At 50.4% G+C, this 22263-nt stretch overlaps 1 long non-coding RNA gene across 6 annotated transcripts in view; it reads left to right on the plus strand.

Moving 5' to 3' along the window:
• Nucleotides 1-427: 427 nt before the first annotated feature.
• The window catches only part of LOC139037156 (uncharacterized), a 43622-nt gene continuing 21786 nt past the window's right edge, over nucleotides 428-22263 (plus strand). For 3 of the 6 annotated variants that reach the window (XR_011489986.1, XR_011489989.1, XR_011489988.1), the window contains exons 1-3: nucleotides 428-517; nucleotides 8723-8771; nucleotides 9383-9511. This is a non-coding gene — a long non-coding RNA (uncharacterized lncRNA). Of the gene's footprint in view, nucleotides 518-6810; nucleotides 6877-8722; nucleotides 8772-9382; nucleotides 9512-11986; nucleotides 12156-19244; nucleotides 19510-22263 lie in introns of those variants that run through there. The other 3 variants (XR_011489990.1, XR_011489987.1, XR_011489985.1) reach the window with 3 other exon arrangements.

Here is a 22263-nt window from a genome sequence, read left to right on the forward strand (position 1 = left end):
TTTGAGATGGTTTTCATTTGTGTGTAACGGAAAAGATTTATTCCTGGTCATTCATTTATTGGTGTTTTCATTTATGAATTTAGTCATTAATATATTTAACAAAGATTTATTGACTATAAAACACCATTGTTGTATAACAAAGAATTTGATTAATCTTTGTTCTTGGTTTCCAGGAGGGAGCTTCTATACCCTTGGAAGTAGTGTCTTTGCTATTCACAATGGGCCCCTGGGGACCACACCTGAGTTTGTACTAAGGACTTGATTCTGGATGGAGGTTGGTCCTTCCAGAGAAACCAACTTTGTGATTATAGAGTTGGGCTTTGAGTGAAGTGATGTTGGCCTGAGTTTCTCCAGAGAGGGAGGGGATTGCATCACCTGGCCAGTGATGCAATCAATCATATCTACATAATGAAACCCCAAATAAAAACTCTGAGCACCAAAGCTCAGTGGAACCTCTTGGCTGGTGAACATACTGATGTCCCAGGAGAGCCACACGTTCTGATTCCAGGAAAAGAGGGTATGGAGGCTCTGCATTTGGGTCCCCCCCAGACCTTGACTGTGGGTGGGTCTTTTCATTTGGTTGGCCCTGATTTGTATCTTTTATCATAAACACATTGAAAGTATAATACATTCCAGAGTTCTGTGGGTTGCTATGTTTAGTCGCTAAGTTGTGTCCAACCCTTTGCGACCCCATGGAATGTAGCCAACAGTCTCCTCTGCCCATGGGATTTCCCAGGCAAGAATACTGGAGTGGGTTGCCATTTCGTTCTCCAGGGGATCTTCCTGATCCAGGAATCAAGCCCGAATCTCCTACACTGGCAGGCAGATTCTCTCCTGCTGAGCTGCCAGGGAAGCTGTATTAAACCATAAAACCCAAGGAAGGTGTAGAGACTTCTGAATTTGCTGCCAATTTTTCCAAAGAATAGGTGGCCTGAGGATCCCCAAACTTGTGGTTGGCATCTCAAGTGAGAGCAGTCTTCTTAGGGACTGCCCCCTTAATCTGCGGCATCTGTATTAATTCAGAGGGTTTGTGCAGAATTTTACTGCAGTATTATAATCATACATATGACCCAATCACTCCATTGTAGGTATTTATTCAAGAAAAAAGGAAATAAGTAATTTTTCACCAGATGAAAGCTTTGTATACAAATATTTGTAACAACTTTCTTTGTAATATTCCCAAACTGGAAACAACCCAAATATCCATCAATAAATGAATAGATAAACAAGCTGTAGAACATCTAATCAATGGAATACCACTCAGTGATAAAAAGGAACAACTTAGTGAAACAAGCAATAACATGGAGAGTCTTAAAATCATGATGCTGAATGAAAGAAATCACACAAAAAAGAGAATACACTGTTGTGCTTTCATTTACATAAACCTCTAGAGACCAACTAACCTATATTGGCAAGGTGGCCTGAGAGGAGAGGTGGGGAGGGCTGGCAGGGAAAGGTTATGAAGGGCAGGAGGATACTTCTTGGGTGGTGGGTATGTTCACTATTTTGACTGTGTTGATGGATTCTGAGATGTAGATCCCTGCCAAAACTCATCAAACTGGGGAAAAGAATCTTTAAAAAGAAAAAAAAAAGACTGGCTATATATATAACTGATTCACTTTGCTGTACATCTGAAACTAACTCAACATTGTAAATCAACTTTTTCTGTTGTTCAGGCACTAAGTCACGTTTGACTCTTTGCAATCTCATGGACTGCAGCACACCAGGCTTCCCTGTACTTCACTATCTTCCAGAGTTTGCTCTAATTCATGTCTACTGAGTCAGTGATGCCATCCAACCATCTCATCCTCTGTCGCCCCCTTCTCCTTTTGCCCTCAATCTTTCCCAGCATCAGGGTCTTTTCCAGTGAGTTGGCTCTTTGCATCAGGTGGCCAAAGTATTGAAGCTTCAGCTTCAGCATCAGTCCTTCCAATGAATATTCAGGGTGGATTTCCTTTAGGATTGACTGGTTTGATCTCCTTGCAGTCCAATTAATACTTCACTAATTTTTTTAAATTACAAAATATTCAAAAAGGAAAAAAAACCTCATCCAATTGTACATTTGAAATGTAAGTACTTTATTGTATGTCAATTAAACCTCAATAAAGCTATTACAAATATCATCATGGTAGGTCCAGTAAACGGCTGGAAGTTTCCTTATAACATCTCCTGTACCTCTGACTCAGTAAATCCCAGGAGGACTCCTGACTTACTTCCAATGTGCTGCTGCTCCTGACATGCCCTCTCCCGGTTAAGGACACTACCCTCCACCCAGAACCCAGGAACCCAAAAGCCTTTCTGGACTTTATCCTTTTCTTTCACCAACTGCCCACTGGAAATTAAATTCCAGTGATTCTTTTTCCACTTTAATATCTCTTAAATTCAACTCCTGTTCACCAACAGAGTTCAGATCATTATTACCCTACATGGGAGTAGTTATGACAGACTCCTAGCCGGGTTTCCAGTTTCCAGTCTTACTGTCATGCCCGCAGGCCCACCTACTCCTGCTTTTGTAAGCCTCCTATGGTATCCATCCTCTACACTGCTTCCAATGAGACCTTTCTAGAACCTATGTGTGACTCTGAAGGACCTTAATACATGTTGTTTCTTCCAGATAGAAGGTAGAAAATAAATGTCATTCTCCCTTCTTTGCCTAGATAATACTTACCTTAAACCATGGCTTTATTATAGAGACCTTCCCATACCCCTAGTCTAGTGATGTATCTCTCTGAGCACCCGGAACTCCTCCTTGATAGGAGTCTGTGTGCTCACAAATGCTGCATTCATGTTAATTTACTGTCTGTCATCAGACTGTACTGCTCATGAAAGAATTATGTCTATTTCATTTACTACTATTTCCCAGTGCCTTGCTCAGTGTCTGGTCCAGACAGGAGTTCCATAAATATTGCTTGCCAACTCAAGGAGTGTTCAGTCTACTGGGATCGTAGCATCGCAGGGACCCAAATATATACATTAGGCAAATTCTATATACCTTAAAGCATGACCTAAACAAAACACTATAGTGGATCACAGAAAGGGAAGGGATCTGGTTGTGGAATAAGGAAGGGCTGGAAGAAGGAAGGGGCAAAGGGAGCCGGGTCAGGCCTTTCAAGGAGAATGAACTTGACAAAGGAGAAGAGGCAAGAATGTCTACAATGAATGAGGAGACTAGACTAGTCCACTTTCTCTGGATTATACATTTACAGAGTGAAAATAGAAGGGGGAAGGAAGGCTGGAAATGCCTTGAGGCCAGTGCTTGGAGAGTGTTAAATATCCAATTATTTGGTGGCCTAGGGGGACCATGGAGGGTTTCTGAACAGGTGAATGACTTAACTGTGCTGCTGCCAGCTTTCTCTCCTCTCTTCCCCTTCCACTTCACTTCACCTCCCTGCCCTCTCCTTTTTGGTGGGAGGAATCGTGGTAACAACGGGCCATAACATCGATTAGAAGGAGATAGAAACCAGAATTGGACACCTACGGCTTAGACTGTTGCCCAAATACTCGGGTGTTAGCCTTGAAAATAAAGGACTCAGGCCAGATGTGAGAGGAGTGGTAGAAACAGACTTTGAAGGTCTTGGCACTTGATTACTCAAGAGGATGAAAGAAAGAGAAGGTTCAAAGATGAATCAGTGGTTTCAACCCCTGTTACCTGGAGGATGATGGTATCTTTATTAACTATCACCAAAGAGTTGGTTTGGTGGGGAATCCGACTGGGGCTGGGAGTGGGAAAGAATTGGGAATGAATTTGGCCTGTACATCCAGATGAATGCAATTCCTGGCAGTCTTTGATCAAGAAATTCCACAAGCTTCTTTCCCGCTGTGCTCAGTCCTTTGGGAGCTTCTGCCAGTCAAGTGGATGGGAGATCCATCTTCATGGAGAGATTTTCTTTTTCCCTTAATAAATAACAATGCTAAATTGCGAGCGTGTGTGGGAGTATCAGGACATGGCTCCTCAATCCTGCTATTGTGTTCGAGCTCGGGGTAATTAGTGTCTGATAGTTTTAAACAGATGGGTCTCTCTGGCAGCAGGGATTACAGCTTGAAATCAATCCTGAACAAATATTATATTAATTTCCCAACTCCCTCTCTCTGTGGACAAAACCCGTTCTTTTCCTCTGAACATTGTAATGACGAGAACATTAATATTAGATCATTTAGAGATGAAACGGAAGTGGTGGAGGAGGAAGAAGGGACTGAACTTAGGAGCTGAGGAGGAGGCAGATGCTAAAAGTTTCATGTGGCAGGATGCAGACAGGAGGCAGGAAAAGGAAATTCTGAGAGCACATTGGGCGGGGGTGGGGGGTCTGTTCAGGGTTCCAGCGATCCCCAAATGTTCCGCATGAGCTTGACATTGGCACCTGCTCTGACAACAGCCTGGGTAGTCTCAGATGTTTATGCAGTCTCAGAGAGGAGATGGGTTCTACATAAATAGGTCTGCAGGGGGCCTGGCTAGACTTCTGACTTTCCAATCAAACTGGGCCATCTACAATTCAAAAACAAACGGGGCTACCTGGAGTGAGCCTGCAGCCTCTGCCCCCACCACCTGGGAAGCACAGCCTCTTCTCCTGGGCTGTTAAAAAGGAAAAACCTACCACCACAGCCTCCTGTAGTGGCAGGTGATGAGACCCACGCTCTCGTTCCCAGCCTTGGGAACTAGGCCTGGAAATGTTTAAATCTATAGGCTGTCAGCCCTCGATTATTAATGCTAATATAATTCCTGAACCATTTTTCTTTGGCTTTGTAAGCTTTGGGCTTTTCTTTTTTGTACTTCCATCCGGCCTTATGCTACCTAATCATGCTCAGCTCAGGTTGACGTTAAAGCATGAGGCTCAGCAGCAACTGTGAAGTTGGGAAGAGAGCAGGGAGTTGGGGCTGGCCCTGCCTTGCTAATGAGGAGTCTCGAGGTCAGAGCCCCCCAGCCATGCTCCCTTCCAGGAACATGAACTCCCGGAGCTGACATAACGTGTCCAATGTCTGTCTTGTCACTCTTTTATCCCTGGCCCAAAGTAAGTACTCACTTGGTACTTGTTGACTAGTTAATTATTTCACTTAATTCCAGGCCGTAAAGGATGCCAACCTGGGACTAGAGGGACCAGCTGAGAACCATGACCCTTCTGCTCAGAGGCTTGAGCTTGTGAGAACGTTCCTATGAAACTTGAAGGAGCTTGCCCCACCCCTTCTACTATAGCCCAGGGGCTTCTCTTGGGGACAGAGCAAGGTCCTTCAGCTTCCATCCTATAGATGCTTGGGGACACACATTCTACACTGGTCCAAGTCTGCATGGCTTTCAGAGACGAAGAGCAGTGATCCTGCCTGCTGGAGACATCATTTCAATTCTAGGAAAAGACTAGGAGGAGGGAAGGGAGGTGTGGAAAGCACCTTTTGCTAAGCTCTTAGTATGAGCTCAGGTACCTTAGACACATTAGCTCATTTATCATTTACCTAGCAGCCTCCTTTGACCATTACTAGCGTCTCCATCTTTTTTATCTAATGCAAACAGTAACAGGTAGACTGCTTTTTTCAAGATCTATTTATTTATTTAGCTGTGCCGGGTCCTCATTTCTACACAGGCTTTCTCTAGGTGCGGTGAGCGGGGGCTTCTCTTCAGTTGCGGTATACAGTCTTCTCTTGGCGGTGGCTTTGGGAATCACAGGCTCGAGGGGACATGGGCTCAGTGCTGTGGTGCAAGGCTTAGCTACCTTGTGGCCTGCAGGATCTTCCCGGACCAGGGATCAAATCCACGCCCACTACATTGGCAGGCAGATTCTTAACCACTGGACCACCAGGGAAGTCCCTAGTTTCCCCATCTTAAAGATGAGTGGAAGCTCAGAGAGTCTGAGAGGGTCTTCAAGGTCACAGAGAATCTATATGGCAGGCCCAAGATTCAAGAACAGACCTGTTCACCTGGGTGCTACCACAACGCCTCTCCTCTTTGTCCTGGTGAATGTGCTCAGGAAGAGGCTGCCAGAAGCCATAAGATTTTGCTGTCTTAGACCACTACTTTCAGTGGCAGAGCTGGAAGTCCCATAGAACCAGAAACCCCAAGAGAGGCATTATTGTATAACAGCACAGGGCCCAGGACTCAGACGAGTGTTCAGCGACCCTAGTTAGATTACACCCCAGTCTCCTCTGTGTCTTCATATGTAAAATTGGAGGTAGTCAACTATGTGACTTCTACACCCCTCCCATATCTGACATGATCCCAGACGCCAGCAGGCTGTTTCTATAACCTGCAAATCCTAACTCAGACCATTCCAAGGTCGGGCTTACCACACCTGCGGGAAGGAAACTGGTAGTCTTGACTTTGACCTTCATTGATGGCCATCCCTCCAGCTCCCCACCCCAACCCCATTTCAGATCTAAATTGGATGGTAGAGGTGAAGGCAGCAGAATTCTTCTCAAGGAAGAATCTTGAGAAATACAAGTGCCCTTGAACCCTCAGTCTCCATGTGTTTGTTGTTTAGGTCTGGCCAATTAGAACAGGGGATTGCCTCAGAAATCTTCGATTTCATTGGTCTCAGATGTGGTCTGGACATTGGGATTTTAAAATGCTTACTGGGTAATTCTAATGTGTAAACTGAGAACCACTGAATTAGAATAAGATTAGTACTGCCCTTATTCCACTCATGGCAATATTTTGAGAAAGTGATGGCCTAGACTTTTGATCAGAACAGCTACACTTGCATTGATCACCTGAACAGGGGGCTGCAGGATGGCTGTGTGCTCCTGGTCACTCGGGGTTCCATGGTATCCTTGGTGTTGGGTCAAAGTCCTCCCCAAATGTCTATTTTGGCTTTTCCATCTTCCTAGGTACCGTGTTTGCTCTGCAGGGTCTCAGCCAAGGAAGACATAGGTATGTGAGGAGGTAGCGTCCAGGTAGGCAACACCCCTTCTTGGTTAACTTGCCCCATCTCCCACCTGGTCTGGGGAAACTGGGCCTTGGGCTGCAGGAGCAGCACATGCAGACCTGGCCCAGCTGGTCCTAAAGAAATGCCGCCAACCTTGACCTGGGTAATCACTGGGGCAGCTGTTGGGCTGTGCCAGGGCTCGGTGTTGGAGTGCTGAGCCCTGCACTTGGCGTAGGTGGTTGTGGTGGAGAGGCAAGGGAGCGGCTGTCTTAGCTCAGGGGCTCCACTCCGGCTCATCGTCCACTCGAATCCATGCAACAGGAACACAAAAGATTTAAAATCTCAGTCCTCAGCCTCCCAAAGTGTGTTGGTAGGTGAGGACAAACTAAATCCCTGCTTTCATTCCTTCCCCCAAATGGAGCTCACATAAAGCCTTTAAACCATCGGCTTTTATCTGTTTTTAGTGTCCAATTTAGGGCTTTGTGAGGGGCTCCCTCCAGGGCTTTCTCAATGGATTTATATCCCAGTCAGATAGCGTCTCCGAAAGCTTGTCTGAGCTGGAAAGGAGAGAAACATCCTTCTCCAATGTCAAGTGACAAGTGACGGCGCCCAGGCAGCCGGTTTGAGAGCTCAGGGGATCCACTCTGGATGCCGGAGCCAGGCTGGGCCCTGCCTGGAGAGGGTTCTGTATTGCCTTTCCTCTTCTGAGTGCAGAGACTCCGACTCTGAAAACCTTTCAACAAAGCACTGGTTGTCCTCTCGGCCTGTCACCTGCAGGCATGAGGATGTCAGCTCCCTGGCCAACCACCAGGTGCCATTTGCAGAGCTGTGTGTGCGGGGGTTGGAGGGGGAGAGTGCAGAAGCCTGCTCTGGCTTGCCTGGGAGGAAACAACAGCCCTCTTCTTGATGGCTAAGCCGACTCTTCCAGCTTCGACCAGGAGCTGCGTTAACCCCCTGCTCTCTGCCTACATTCCTGCTCTCAGCTGGGAAGTCATTGTTCTTTCTTGTGATACACATTTCTTGTGCCTGTATGCACAGTCATGTCTGGCTCTTTGTGACCCCATGGACTGTAGCCCACCAGACTCCTCTGTCCATGGGCTCTTCCAGGCAAGAATACTGGACTGGGTTGCCATTTCCTCCTCCAGGGTGTCTTCCCAACCCAGGGATGTAACCCATGACTCCTGTGTCTCCTGCATTGCAGGTGGATTCTTTACCAATGGGCCATCGGGAAAGTCTTGAGCATCTACTATCTGCCAGGCAGAGTTCAGCATGGGGGTTTCCGTGCCTAAGTGGCTTGTGGTGAATGTGAGGCAGAGAGGCAAGTAGGTGATCAAAGCAGAGTTAATTGTGAAGAGAAAAGAAAACACGAGGAACTGAGATGTTCAGAGAAGGAGCAGTGAGCCTGCCTGGGGGCTCAGGAGATGTCCTAGAGCAGAGACCCAGAGGGCAGTGAGCATCCCCAGCAGGGGATGGTGGCAGGAGTCTTCTTTATCTTAGGAGATCATGGCCCCAGTGGGTATTCATAGGATTTCTGGGCATTCCTGGTTTATACCTGTTGTCCTGGCAACACTTTCATTCTAAAAATGTCACTGTTCAGATGACAAACAGTCATAAATCAGAACTGTTTCTGAAAAATCTATGAATACCATATTCACAGAGCATATGTAACTCAGGATTGAAATCCTATTTGGTGACAGAGTCAGCGTGCCCCGTGTGGCCTGTGTGTGTGTGTGTGTATGGCAAAGGGCCCTCATGCAGAGTGTGCGTGCTGGCTCCATCGAGTCACTAGAAATTTCAAAAAATGACCTGGGGGTTGGAAAAAGTGGTCGTAAGATGTAACAGAAACCATTTTAATTTACTTCTGCCTTTTACAGTTCTGGAGACTGAAGTCCAGAGAGCGAAGGCGAGGAGAAAAGAGGAAAGGTGAGGAGGGCTTGGGCATCTACTGTGAGGTACATACCCGGCTGCACACCCATCTGTGGGCACCCTTTCAGCGAATCAGAGGTAGGTATACGCCCATTTTCCAGACACGCGTGGAGCTTTCAGGGATTCTACAACTTGCAGCTCCAAGGTCGTGCAGCTTCCAGCAGCAGGTTGTTTCCCGACTTGCGGCCCAGAGCCCACCTCTGTGACACCACCACCAGTGGAGAGCGGCTTTGACAGCCCTGCTTGGGACTGTGGTGACTCCAGGTGGCCTCTTTCCAGTCTTGTCACTGTCACCGGCCCCTAAGGGTCCTCTCACTCTCCGAGAGGCACGTCTCCTGGGATGCACTGGATGGAGGGTGTCTTAGCCCCTGATTGCTCAGCCCCTGCACTTGGCAAGGACCCTGGGGGACAGGCAGGAAGATGGGCCTCAGGCTGGAAGGAGCTGAAGACAGGCTGGGCTCCTAGTGGGATGGGCCCTGTTTCCACCAGTGGTGTGCTCCTGGGCATCTCTGCCCCTCTGGTCTACGAAGTGAGGGATGTGCAATGAAGGACTGGAAAGCTTTGATGTGGCTGTGATTCTAGGGTTGACAGCCTCGATTTTGCCACAGGCCCATCCTGATTCTGTGGTTAAACCCTGGGAGAACAGCATCTTCTGAAACCTTTCTGCCTTCTCATGGCCGACTGGAAAAACACATTTGCTGGTTGTGGTGATGCCTGAGGGTCTCAGAAGCCCAGAGGTGAGGCTGAAGAGGGCCCAAGGCCAGATGGAGGCCACTGAGGGGACAGCTGATGTGGGAGTGTGCAGTGTGGGGCAGGCCATTGTTTGGTTCTGGGTCCCTACAAGGGGCGTGGGGCTTGGGTGGGAACCCCAAGTGAGCTCTTTCCTGGGGCAGAGCTAGGAAGGAGGCGGGGACTGCTTTTCCTGGAGGTTGAGCAAATAGCCCTGCCCAGGCTTGCCCCCAGTAAGTCCCGTTGGCATGAACCCCCTCGTCTGACATCCTTTCCTATGTCAGACCCCTGCCCTGCCCCCCCTGAGAACAGCTCGCTGGCTCCAGGCCTCAGACACCTGCCCCTCCCCTCCTCCACGTGGGTGCAGTTGTTCCCGCTGATGAGCAAGGGCCCCAGGGGCGGCTGTAAAGGGGAGGGCGCCGTGAAGGATGGAGATCGTTTGCACACCCAGACTTGTTCTGCCGAGCTCTTGTCAGGGTGCCCAGAACACTTAGCTCCCGCCTTGCCGCTCCCAGGTGTGAGAGCCGGCAGCCGGCGAAGCCCAGGAGGGGCCCCGGCCCAGTGCTCCAGGTGGGCGTGCAGGGCACCCACAGATCATCGGGAAGTCCACCCCTACCATCTGAGGGCCCCACAAGGGATGGAGGGACCCGGTCCTTTGATTGCAACCTCCCTACCTCCTACCAATGTGGCTAAGGACTCTGAGCTTACCTTTAGCACCCCCTGGCTGGGTCACTGATCTCCCACCAAGGTCCAGGGTGTCAGCTGGGGCCATGAAACTAATCACCCTCGCAAGACCTCAGGGAGCCACAGAGCTCTTTTTTCTAAGATTTTATTTCTTGGCTATGGTGGGTAGTTGCGGCTAGAGAGGCTACACTATCGTGGTGCTCAGGCTTCTCATTTGTGGTGGCTTCTCTCTTGTTGGAAGCACAGGCCCTAGGCGCATGGGCTTCAGTAGCTACAGCATGTAGGCTTAGTCATAGGCTCTAGAGCAGGGGCTCAGTAGCTGTGGCACGAGGGCTTAATTGTTCCAAGGCATGTAGGATCTTCCCAGACCAGGGATTGAACCGCTGTCCCCTGCATTGCAAGGTGACTGCTTATAGTCCATGGGGTCGCAAAGAGTTGGACTCGACTGAACGACTTTCACTTTCTTAACCATTGGACCACCAGGGAAGCCCCGCAGAGCTCTTCGGTGCATTTCTGTGTATGTCTGTGATGTTTCCTCCTGTGACTCCACACTGGCCCTGCCCTGCTCTTTACCCTGACCGTGAATGCCCTCAGGGATAAGGATGCCTCTCTCAGAGTGCCCAGGGTCATCCTGGCTCCTAGGAAGGAGCTTCTGTGTGGAGGAAGGGGCCGGGCCAAGTGTGTGCACATGCCTTTTATAGTTGCATCTATCTAGCACCTTAGGTGGTATTTTCACGTCTGTTTTCTCACTTGAGGGTTCTGCTGAGCCCTATGAGGTGGCAAGGTGAGTGTTACCACCCTGCACCTTGTAAGTGGGGAGTCCCAGGACCTGCAAGGAGCTGGGACTTGTCGGCAATCAGGTACAGAGCAGCTCAGGGTGCAGGCCAGGCCTTCCTGCAGCCATAACTGGCTCACTCCCCTTGAGGGATCTGCGTCTAACTGGGGAGCCAGCTGTGCCCTGAGCCCACGGGGAGCGCAGGGTGCTGAGCCGCCTGTGCTGTGCTGGCCTTGGCCTTCTAGGAGCCTGGAGCAGTGGGAGACCCTGGAACCCTGATGGTTTGCAGAGGGCCCGGTGGAGGAGGCTGGCTCAGCAGATAGGCGGCCACCAAGTGAAAAGTGGGAACAAGGAGGCTTGATGAATGAGCACTAGGGTGGAGGGAACAGGGAGGTAGGAACACAGTGCTTGGCAAAACCAGCCAGTCGGTGCCCTTGCAATTGTTGACTGAGTTCTGCCCTGGTCCTGCCTTCAGGTGAGGGACTTGGATGTGACTGGATGCATCAGCTGAGCAGGGAGTGGGAGCATGGGCACTGGCGGGGTGAGCGAGACAGGACCATACAGTGGGTCACTCTACATGGCTCCCTTCTCCCAGCTCTGCTCCCCCAGATCCCAAGGTGCCCTTGCTAGGATCCACCCCTCTAGACTTCCCACTGGCGTCATTGTTCGTCTGCTTGGAGTCTGCTGAAGCCAGGCCATCTGGCCCACGGATGTGTTCCCTCTCAGGCATCTTACGCATCCTGTCCCCTGGGCTTTTGCATGCCAGCGTTCTCCTCTAATTCTTGCTGCCCACTGGTCCCTTCCGCCTTCCTCTCTTCTGCCCCCTCCCCTCCTCAGCACACCTTCGCTGTGCTGCTCTGCCTGGGGTTCTCTCTTCTAGCTTTTCTGTGCTTTCTTAGGGTGTCACCCTCATCCTGGACCTTCACCCAGTCCTGCCCTGCGAGGCCCCTGGGGCCTGACTGTCCTCTCAGCTCCCCTGCAGGGCTCATTCTTTGCTGTGTCCTTCCCTCTCCACCCCCAGCAGGTGGGCAAGCGGTCACACGGCCACCAACTCCCTCCCAGATCTCCACATCACAGTCCAGATTTTCTCCATTAATGGTATTGATTTCCTCGGCCACACCGCGGGGACCAAAGGCAGCGTCGGCAACTCGGCAGTTCATTAAGTCCTGGTGGCCCCAGGGGCCTGGCCTCAGGTGAATATGTGAGCGGGAGGCCAGGCCAGGGTCAAGGGGCATGTGGGCAGGGAATGCAGGGCTGAGCAAGGCATCCGGCCAGGTGTGACCTGAACAGGAAGAACGTGAGGCCCCAGACAGGCCATGTGGTGGCTGCAGTGGGAGCCCGGCTTCAGGCACCTCCCAGGGCCAGCAGGGACCCTGTTTCACCTGATACAGCTCCTGGCTCCCACCTACCCTCCCTGCCCATCCTCCTGACTGTCCTTCCACCAAATCTCTGGCAGACCTTATGCTGGGTACCCAAGATGAGATCTTCTTAAGTTTATCTCTGCCCTCAAGGAGATCCCATTCCACTAGGAAGGTAGGTGTGCATGCTAAGTTACTTCAGTCATGTCCGACTCTGCGACCCTGTGGACTGCAGCCCTCCAGGCTCCTCTGTTTATGGGATTCTCCAGGCTAGAATACTAGAGTGAGTTGCTGTGCCTTCCTCCAGGGGCTCTTCCCTGCCCAGGGATCAAACCTGTCTCTTAGGTCTACCTACATTGGCAGACGGGTTCTTTATCACTAGCGCCACTTGGGAAGCCCTCCACTAGGAATACAGACCTCCAAAATGATGATTAAGACTCAGGAGACAGCCTCAGAAAGGGCAGGTTGGCTGTGTTCATTTCTGAGTGACCCCCGAGCCCAGGTCTCAGACAGACTTGGAGCTGGGGCTGGGCTGAGTGGGTGCCGGAAGAGGGTGTTTTGAGAAGTTCCCACAATGCACCATAAGAGTCACTTCCCTTGTTCCAAAGCATTGTCACTGGCTGCGGTCAGAGTCTGCACTGATGCTGACACTCACCCTCCTCTTCTGGGATCACTCGCTCAGTCATCCTGTCAGCAGGTGTTTATGGAGCGCCTACTGTGTACCAGGCACCATGCTTGGCCCCAGGGCCACAGTGGTGGACATACAGGCATGGCCTCTTCCCGCTCCTGGACGCTGAGTCTGGAAGTGAACTTTCACTTGTCAGCCTGGGCCCACACCAGAGCTCTGGGAGGGGGCCAGCTGGTCCAGAGAAGAAAAGAAGTTTGTGGGAACCTAAACTGAACCTCTCCTCCTTCACTGGGCAAATGTTGACCAGGCATCCCCAACAGGCTTCCCCAAGGGGGACTTCAGGGTCTCAGGATAGAGGACAAACATTTGTTCAGTTCCCGGGTGTCTCCGTTTTTTCCGGCTGCTGTATCAAAAATACCCATCAACTGGGTGACTTAAAAAACAATTTCTCACAGTTCTGGAAGCTTGGACGTCTAGGATCAATATGCTGGCAGATTTGGTGTCTGGTGAGAGCCTGCTTTCTGAATCATGGACAGCTGTTTTCTTGCTGTGTCCTCACATGACAGAGGGGTGAAAGAGCTCCCTGGGGCCTCTTTTATAAGAACATGTGTCCCAGTCCTGGAGGGTCTCACCCTCATGTACTAATCACCTTCCCAAAGGCCCCACTTCCTAATACCATCACCTTGGGTGTTAGGTGTCAGAATTGCAACATAGGAATTGGGAGGGAGTCATAAACATTCGTCTATACCCAGTGGTTCACCCTCCTTATCTTAAGCCTCATCAAAATCTGAAGAGATACATACCATAATCCCAATTTACAGACCAGGAAGCTGAGGCTCCAGGGAGCAAATGCTTTCATCCAAAGTTCCCAGGGGAAACAGAAAACCAAACCTGACTCCAGAGCCCATGCTTTCCTCTCTGGGAAACAGGAAACACCTCCACCGTCTGCTCCCGTCTGAACACTGCAGACACACGTACACCCTGACCCCTGGGAAGATTGCTCCCACTCAAGGCTTTGAAGAAAATTATAGGGAAAATGTGAGAGTGAACTCCCATTTCCCTTCCTTAACTTCTGCCTCCCCACTCCCAGCATCTTCCTAGGCCTGGCAACTCCAGTCTCCCCTCTCTATCCCCCTCTCGCCCCAGAAAATCCCAAGAAGGCTTCACGTGACTCTATATAAATCCCTGCTTTCAGCACTCAGAACCGGCTCCGCTTTCCTGGTGAGCTCTGGGTCTCCATCTGGTTTGGAGGCTATTTTGATTCGCCGGATGTAGATTAGCTGCCGTGATCTGGGGCTGAGCCGCTGGAGAGATGCCTTTATCTACAGAAGGACAATTTAAAAACTAACTCAAAGCATAGAGAACAAATAAATAAATTCTTCTTTCTCTTCCCAGCACTCTCCATCTCGTTTTTACAGGTAATTGCTGAAGGATTTTTGCTTCAAACAGACTCTGGCTTGTTTGGGGTGTGGGGTACTGTAACATGTACCAAGGACAGGCAGCCTCAATCCAGAAATGCCAGGTGAGGGAGAGGGTGGCTCCAGCAGGGTCAGGAGAGGACATGTCCCAGCTCCGAGTAACGGGGCAAGTGGTATGCTCTTTGGGGGTACCCCATCTTCATCCACGTGCTCTAATATAAGTGTTCCTGGGGTAGGAATCACCTTCCCCCTTCTCCTGTTGTTAAGAAAGGGGCCTTCAGGTCTGCCTGGGTGGAGCCCAGAGAAGGGCTAGTTAATAACATGGCCAATGTCCTAATGTTTTGGGAGTTCACAATGCCTGAAATCTGCATCTGCCTCGGCATCACCCAAGGTCGTGGTGGTGAGTGTGTCTGTCTTGGGAGGCAAAGAGTGGCCTAGAGGTGGGGGTGGAGGGGATGGAGGGTTTTGAGCCCAAGAGGCATCCAGAGGTTGGGGTGGGGTGATGGGGTGATAATCCGGCAGCTCCTGAAAAGCTGTGGATTCAAAGAAGAGGAAGGGAAGAAAAAGAAGAAAAGTCTGTGCCTTTGCCAGTTTCTCATCTACTCCTCCCAGTGACCTTTGGAGAACTTCACTATTCCCCTTTATTGTTCAGTCACTCAGTCGTGTCCAACTCTTTGTGACCCCATGGACTGCAGCACGCCAAGCTTTCCTGTCCTTCACTATCTCTTGGAGTTTGCTCAAACTCATGTCCATTGAATCAGTGATGCCATCCAACCATCTCATCCTCTGTTGTCCCCTTCTTGTCCTGCCTTCAATCTTTTCCAGCATCAGGGTCTTTTCCAATGAGTCGGCTCTTTGCATCAGGTGGCCAAAGCATTCCCCTTTATAGATAGAGGCAACTCTGAGCAGGGGCATCCAGCTTCACGTGGCAATGGCAGAAACAAAATTCAAACACATCTTCCGCTAGAATTTCTGAGTCTCTCCTCTGTACCACCGCTGCCACTTGAAGAGTTTCACGGAGCTGGTGAGGGTTCTGATGAGCAGGGAGGGGACGCAGAGAGAGAGAGAAGGAGAAGGGAGGGCATCTTTTCCTCTCTCCTCCTCCTTTTCTCTCCTCCCCTCTGCCCTCCACCCTCACCTCACCTGGAGCAGCTGCCCCCTCCTCTCCGGACTGGACGGGCCCCTTGTCGTGATCAGCAGCCACGTCATCCAAACTGGTGGCCAGCCTTGATCCAGAGCCATGGTGGAGTCTGTCCTTTCAGTCTCAGGATGACAGTGAAAGTGACCACGAAAAAAGAAAAAGCATCTCAGAGGGGTCACTCCGGGTTGAGTGTAGGGCAGTGTAGATGGGGAGGGGTGCTGACAGGTGAGCCTTTAACTTGCCCTATCCAGAACTGCCCTGTGCCAGCCGGGCATGCAGCCTCCCCTTACCCACGGCAGTGGTTCAAGATGGGCAGCATTCAAGACACTGCTTTGATATCCTTGCCTGAGAGGTCACTATCACCCAGCTTTATGGATGAGAAGCGAGGCTCTGAGGTCGTACGCATAGCAAGGAGTAGATCACACATTTGAACCAGGCCTGCCCCATCCCCCCAAAACAATATAAACTGTATATAATGTTTCTGGAGGGCTGACTCTCTCATCCTCTCTGCTGAGTGCCACGCAGACACCATGCCACATAATTCTTCGAAGGTCCCTATTTCGCAGATAAAGAAACCGAGGCTGAGAAAGGTTAATACTTGACTGTGAGTGACACAGATCTCAAGTTGGGGCCCCAAAGCCCATGCCCTTCACCTCTAGGCCAACTGCCAGTCACGAGTGGATGCCAAATAGACAAGGCGAAGTGCTCACATTTGCTCACATTTTATGCAGGGCCGGTAGAGGCACTGTTTGGGTTGAGGGGTGAGAGGAGGGAGTTTGCAGAGGGAAACTGCTGAGTGGCCCCCTCCCTGCCCTGGGACCACCCATCAGAGCTGGCACTGAGCACTGCGTAGTGTGCACCCTGGTCACGAGTCTGCCCCATGGCTGGAATGGAGTTCCAGAAGGGGAGGGTGGGGTCATAGTCCTTTTAGCATCTAGTTGAGGTTTACCAAAAGCTTCCCTGGTGGCTCAATAGTAAAAAAAAAAAAAAAGAAAAATCTACTTGCAGTGCAGGAGCTGCAGGAGGTACAGTTTTGATCCCTGGGTTGGGAAGATCCCCTGGAGGAGGGCATGGCCACCCACTCCAGTGTTCTTGCCTGGAGAATCCCGTGGGTAGAGGAGACCAGCAGGCTACAGTCCACGGGTCGAACACGACTGAAATGACTTAGCATGAGGTTTTCCAAGTGTTTACAGGTGAGGAAATGAGGCCCAAGTGGTCTAGATGGGCTGGAAACCCAGAACTCTAATTACTAGTGTGGCAGATCAGGTGTCTCATGCAAGTTTGGAGAGGCTGATGCTTTGAAGTTCAGGGACTTTCTTTCTAAAGTCCCTCCAATCACTACACAACCATCCTTCTTTTCTTCCTCTCCATAAGTCAGTTTCGCCCCTGCCCTTGTGATAAGAGCCGGGGAGGGAGGGGGAAGCCAGTTAGTAACACTGTGAAGCCCAAGTCATGACTCATCTCATGATCAGCCTTCCCTGGTGGCTCAGAAGGTAAAGAATCTACCGGGAATGCAGGAGACCAGGGTTCAATCCCTGGGTTGGGAAGATCCTCTGGAGAAAGAAATGGCAACCCACTCTAGTACTCTTGCCTGGAGAATTCACTAGTCAGAGAAGCCTGGCTGGCTACAGTCCATGGGGTCATACAGAGTTGGACACGAATGAGTAACTCACACACACACACACACACACACACATTCTGCAGGTGTCAGGACTGAGGTTCAGAGAAGGGCGATGCTGCAGATTTAGTCCACTGAAAGGACATTCTTCTTAAACAATAAGACCTGAAAAGACGTTCTATCTTCCAAGACTTAGACCCTCCCTGGGTTCTTTGTTGAAAGAATAAGTGGTGAGGTTCTGCAGTTTGACTGGCTCCGCTGGTGAGATGTCAGGATCACGCTTAGGGAAAGGAGAAACTGCCTGGGAGAGAAGATTGGAGCCAGTGTGGTCTGCACACTGCTGAGGATACAGGAGATGAATTTAGATGGTCAAATTATTATTGTTGCCTTCGATTTTTGGCAGTGGCTATGCTGCCCATATAAGGTAATGATATAACCTTTAGTTTTAAAAAGCATTTAACTTAATGAAGTGAGTTGATTTAAAGGCAAATACAAAGCAGTGTGATTTGATTTTTGAGAGATTGACTTAAGGGGTCCTGAAAAGTTTCCCTTGGCCCTGAATTCCCTCCCCGACAAGCTTGTGACAATTCATGGACTTGGGACAAGGTGTTGCCCATTCTGGGAAACCTCTGTCAGAGGTGCAGGCAGCCAGAGCAAGCAGGCATCTAAAGCACTGCTGGGTCCAACACTTCATATCAGAGATGAGGAAATGGAAGCCAGGGCTGAGATCATGGAAGGGGAGTCCACACACACATTCTCAGAAAGAGCCTTGCCCTGATTCACTTTCCCTCTGAAACTCATGGGGTGCAGGGTGGAGCCACTGGTCCAGATTGGAGTCCCCACCAGCAAGGGGTGAGCTTTTCAGCAAGTGCTTGCGTCCGTGTATCACTTCAGTCGCGTTGGACTCTGTGCGACCCCAGGGACTGTAGCCCTCCAGGCTCCTCTGTCCGTGGGATTCTCCAGGCAAGAATACTGGAGTGGGCAGCCATTCCCTTCTCCAGGGAAATCTTCCTGACCCAGGGATTGAACAAAAGTTTCTTAGGTCTCCTGCGCTGGCAGGCAGGTTCTTTACTACTAGTGCCACCTGGGAAGCCTGGTTTTGAGCACAATGGCTTTAAATTTACCAAAGGAGCCTTGAAAACTTACAGATGCCGGGGCTCCATTCCCAGAGATTTTGGTTAGGTGCTTTGATTTGGGGGTAGCATTCAGGGAAACTGTTCTTTAAGTCTCCCCAGTTTAACTCAGTGCTCTGTGATGACCTCGAGGGGTGGGATGGAGGAGGTGGGAGGGAAGTTCAAGAAGGAGGGGATATATATGTACATATATATGAATATGGCTGATTCAATTTTTTGTATGGCAGAAACTACCACAACATTGTAAAGCGATTATACGTCAATAAAAATATAAAAGGAGCTCTATTAAAAAAAATCTCCGCAGTTGTCTACCCTAAACTGGACACCAAAGCCCCGACATGAGATGCATAGGGAGGACAGTCCTTGGGTTACCCTATCCTTCTTCTGAATTTTCTAGGCTCTGCAATACCTAATGCAGAAGGGGTGGGAGAAAAGAGAGAAGGAGCAAGAGAGAGAGAGAGAGGGAAGGGAGGGGAGAAGAGAGAGACTGTAAGTGAGGCAAACAGCTGTGGGCTTTGGACCCAGGCAGATTTGGCTTACAATTCTGACTGCACCACTAATATTTACAAGATGTGTTACCCAAAGCATTTCTCAACTTTGAGACTCAGTGACCTCATAGGCGAGGGCTTCCTAAGTGGCCCTAGTGGTAAAGGACCCAATGAAGGAGATGCTCGAGGGACGAGGGTTCGATCCCTGGGTTGGAAAGATCCCTTGGAGGAGGGCATGGCAATTCACTCCAGTATTCTTGCCTGGAAATTCCCCAGGACAGAGGAGCCTGGTGGGGTACAGTCCATAGGGCCGCAAAGAGTCAGACACGACTGAAGTGACTCAGCACACAAGCACGTAAAACCTCATGGGTAAAATGATGGTAATGGTAATCAGTGCCTCAGTAAACAACAGTGAGTTTTCAATGAGATTCACCATATAAAGGGCGAGGCACATGTCCCGACCTCGTTGGACGCTAATTCTCATCTTTATCATTACAGCCAGAGGCCAGAATGATCCTGTTGTTAAGAGGAACCAGGGACTCAGTTGGAACATTCTTCAGGGCAGAGAAGAAGTTCATTAAGTGGCTCAGAATTAAGACGGGCAGGAGCTAAGGAAGAGCGGGACTTAATTCCCTTGCATACCCAGGGGAAGGGGTCTCTTTTGGAAGAGATTTGCATTGGCTTTAGTTGATTGCAATTACGCTGTCCTTCGCTGTGCTGAAAATAAAATGAAAACCTAACAAAGTTCCAGGTTTAATTGAAATTTCCTGGGATCTGTTATTACATCGCCGTGATTGTTCTGTGCCACTAATGAGCCTGTGCTAGCTGATTATCCAAGTGTCTCTCCAGTCACTATTCCATTATTGCATTATTAATGATCAGATATGATTGTCGCAGCCGATGGTTTGAACATCAAAGAGCAGAGACAAGTCAGAGAGTCTAACAGATGGACAGATGGCCATGGTAGGATGGAGTGGGGCCAGTGGGCAGGGTGTGCTGGCCAACAACTTGGTACCCAGAGTAGGAGGGAGCAGGCATATGGATGCTAGTGTGGTGAGGAGCCGCACTGGGGAGTAGGGGCTATGCTGGAGGAGGTGGTGGGCTGTGTGGTGACGAGTGAGAGGTAGACTCTAGGAACTGATGCGAGGAACTGTTGCCTCTAACTTGGTTTATTGCTGCTGCTAAGTCGCTTCAGTCGTGTCTGACTCTGTGTGACCCCATAGACGGCAGCCCACCAGGCTCCGCCATCCCTGGGATTCTCCAGGCAAGAACACTGGAGTGGGTTGCCATTTCCTTCTCCAATGCATGAAAGTGAAAAGTGAAAGTGAATTCGCTCAGTCATGTCTGACTCTTCGCGACCCCATGGACTGCAGCCTACCAGGCTCCTCCGTCCATGGGATTGTCCAGGCAAGAGTACTGGAGTGGGATTCCATTGCCTTCTCCTTGGTCAATGGCTCTTAATTCTCCACCTGCCTGGAGTAAAAGCCAATGACTCATGATAAACATAAGCAAAAACCATTTCCAGATGAACAAAGTCTTAGGGGACTGGGAAATGGGGAAAGACTAGTATAAAGGGCAGGGATGAGGAGAAGGCTGCAAGAGCCAGTCTTCCTCCACAAGCCTGGGCATTCCTACTGAGAGGTTGGTGAGTGCCTTTCTCCTAGAGGGAGGCTTACCTTGTGATGAGAGGGTTGGTGGACCCTGGAAAGGGGCAGGGGAGACCTGGACCTGGATGCTGCTGGGGAGATCCACCTAGAGAAATGGGGGCTGAGCAGGATGAACTCTACAGAACCCTCCCAGCCCAGTTTTCAACCAGTCACCTCTCAGTACTCTCAAAGGGAGCTAGTTAGAAGGGAACCTGCATGTTAGTGCTATGAGAGAATGTTGGAAGAGTTTCCTGGAAACTGGCAGAGCTGGCCCATACTAATGGTCTTCTCTAGAGATGGTGATGAGTGGGCTCCAAAGGTTTCACTGAGCCCCATGTCCCACCCTGCACCCTGGACCTCCACGTGCAGGTGGTAGCCGATTTAAATCCGGAGAACCCACGTGCCCACAGCTTGGTTTCCTGGGCTCTGACCCTGTGCAGCCCACCACCACTCCCTATGCCCTGCCTTTCAGGAAGCAGCCTTTCCCCAAAACACCAGACAGGATGAGGTCACTTCAGGCACCCAGTTGCTGCCAAATTTCATTCTTCAAAGATCACGCTCACGCTAACATGAAATGTAAGCCAGGAACAGGAGAGAGGAGGGGGACAGACTGACAAAACAGAGGGAGAGAGAAACCCATGAGCAGGAGAGAAGGAACTGACATTTGAACACGGTTGTGTAATTGGAAAATTGATCCCCTGGCCACCCCCTCCCTCAGTAATAGGCATGGGGGCTGCTGTTTCCCCGAAGCTCCTGGTGGAGGCCACCTGTTCTGCTACCCTCGCTGCCTCCGTCTCGCCGTCTCCATGGCAAAGAGGCGAATGGCTGGGGGCTCCTGCAGCCATGGTTTCCTGGGCAACCCTCAGGAAGCAGCCCACCCTAGGCTGCGCCTACTGGTTTGTCCCCGCCACCGCTGTGTGGCCGAGTTATTTCCGAGCAATGGGGGACTCTGCCCACATAGCCACCCATAGTCCCACCAACACGCACACAGGTGCCCTTCCATGTGCTCCTGCCCCCTGTCCACCCACGGTACCCATTCTGAACCTGTCCAGCTTGTAGCGGGCTAGGCTGACCAACCAATCATGGAGATACTTGCTTGGGACAGCTGGCATGAGGAAGGCAAGGACCCTCAGGGTAGGCAGAACCTGAACACCTTCTCAGTCTTTGAGGAGGACTTTTAAAAATCTGAGGCAAAAAAAATTCTAACTAGGAGAATTCTTTCTCCTTCTGCTCCCCCCATGACCCTGGACCAGTCAGTCATAAGGATGATATTGAACATAATTGTAATAATCCCACCTTGCAGGACATTTTTGTCCTTAAGGAAGCAGAACAGCTATTATTAGCATCTCCTACTTACAGAAGTGGAAGCTGAGCCCCAGAGGGGTGATGGGTCTGGGGCTTCCCCAGCTCCTACTGGACAGGTGATGGGAGGGGGTGAACATCCAGGGGGCAGCCTCTGGCAGGAAATGTACCCACCCTACAGACACATCACAGCCCAGCACCGACTCCAGAGCAGTGACTGTGCGACCAACCCAGGGGCTTCCCGGAGGCTGCACTTCCCGACCCTGCCTCGGAGATGGACCACCCAGGACCTCCCACACCTTTCCTTAGAGAGGAGCATCTGTCTTGTTCTTAGTCTTCTTCCAGGAAGGAAATTTCATTCTGGCAGCTGCTTTCCACATCTCCCAATCTTTGTTAGGAAGTTTAGATCGAACAGATTTTCCAGAGTCTGCTCTGTGCCAGGTAAAGCAATTTATGTATACATTGTCTCAGGTGAGCCTCACCACTGCCCTGCAGGGTGGGGAGGGCAGGATTAGCTCCATTTCCCTGGGAAATGGAGGCTCAGCGCTTAGTCTAAGTCAGTTCCCCAC

The sequence above is a fragment of the Odocoileus virginianus genome, chromosome 10, assembly GCF_023699985.2.
Source record: "Odocoileus virginianus isolate 20LAN1187 ecotype Illinois chromosome 10, Ovbor_1.2, whole genome shotgun sequence".
Classification (NCBI taxonomy): Eukaryota; Metazoa; Chordata; class Mammalia; order Artiodactyla; family Cervidae; genus Odocoileus; species Odocoileus virginianus.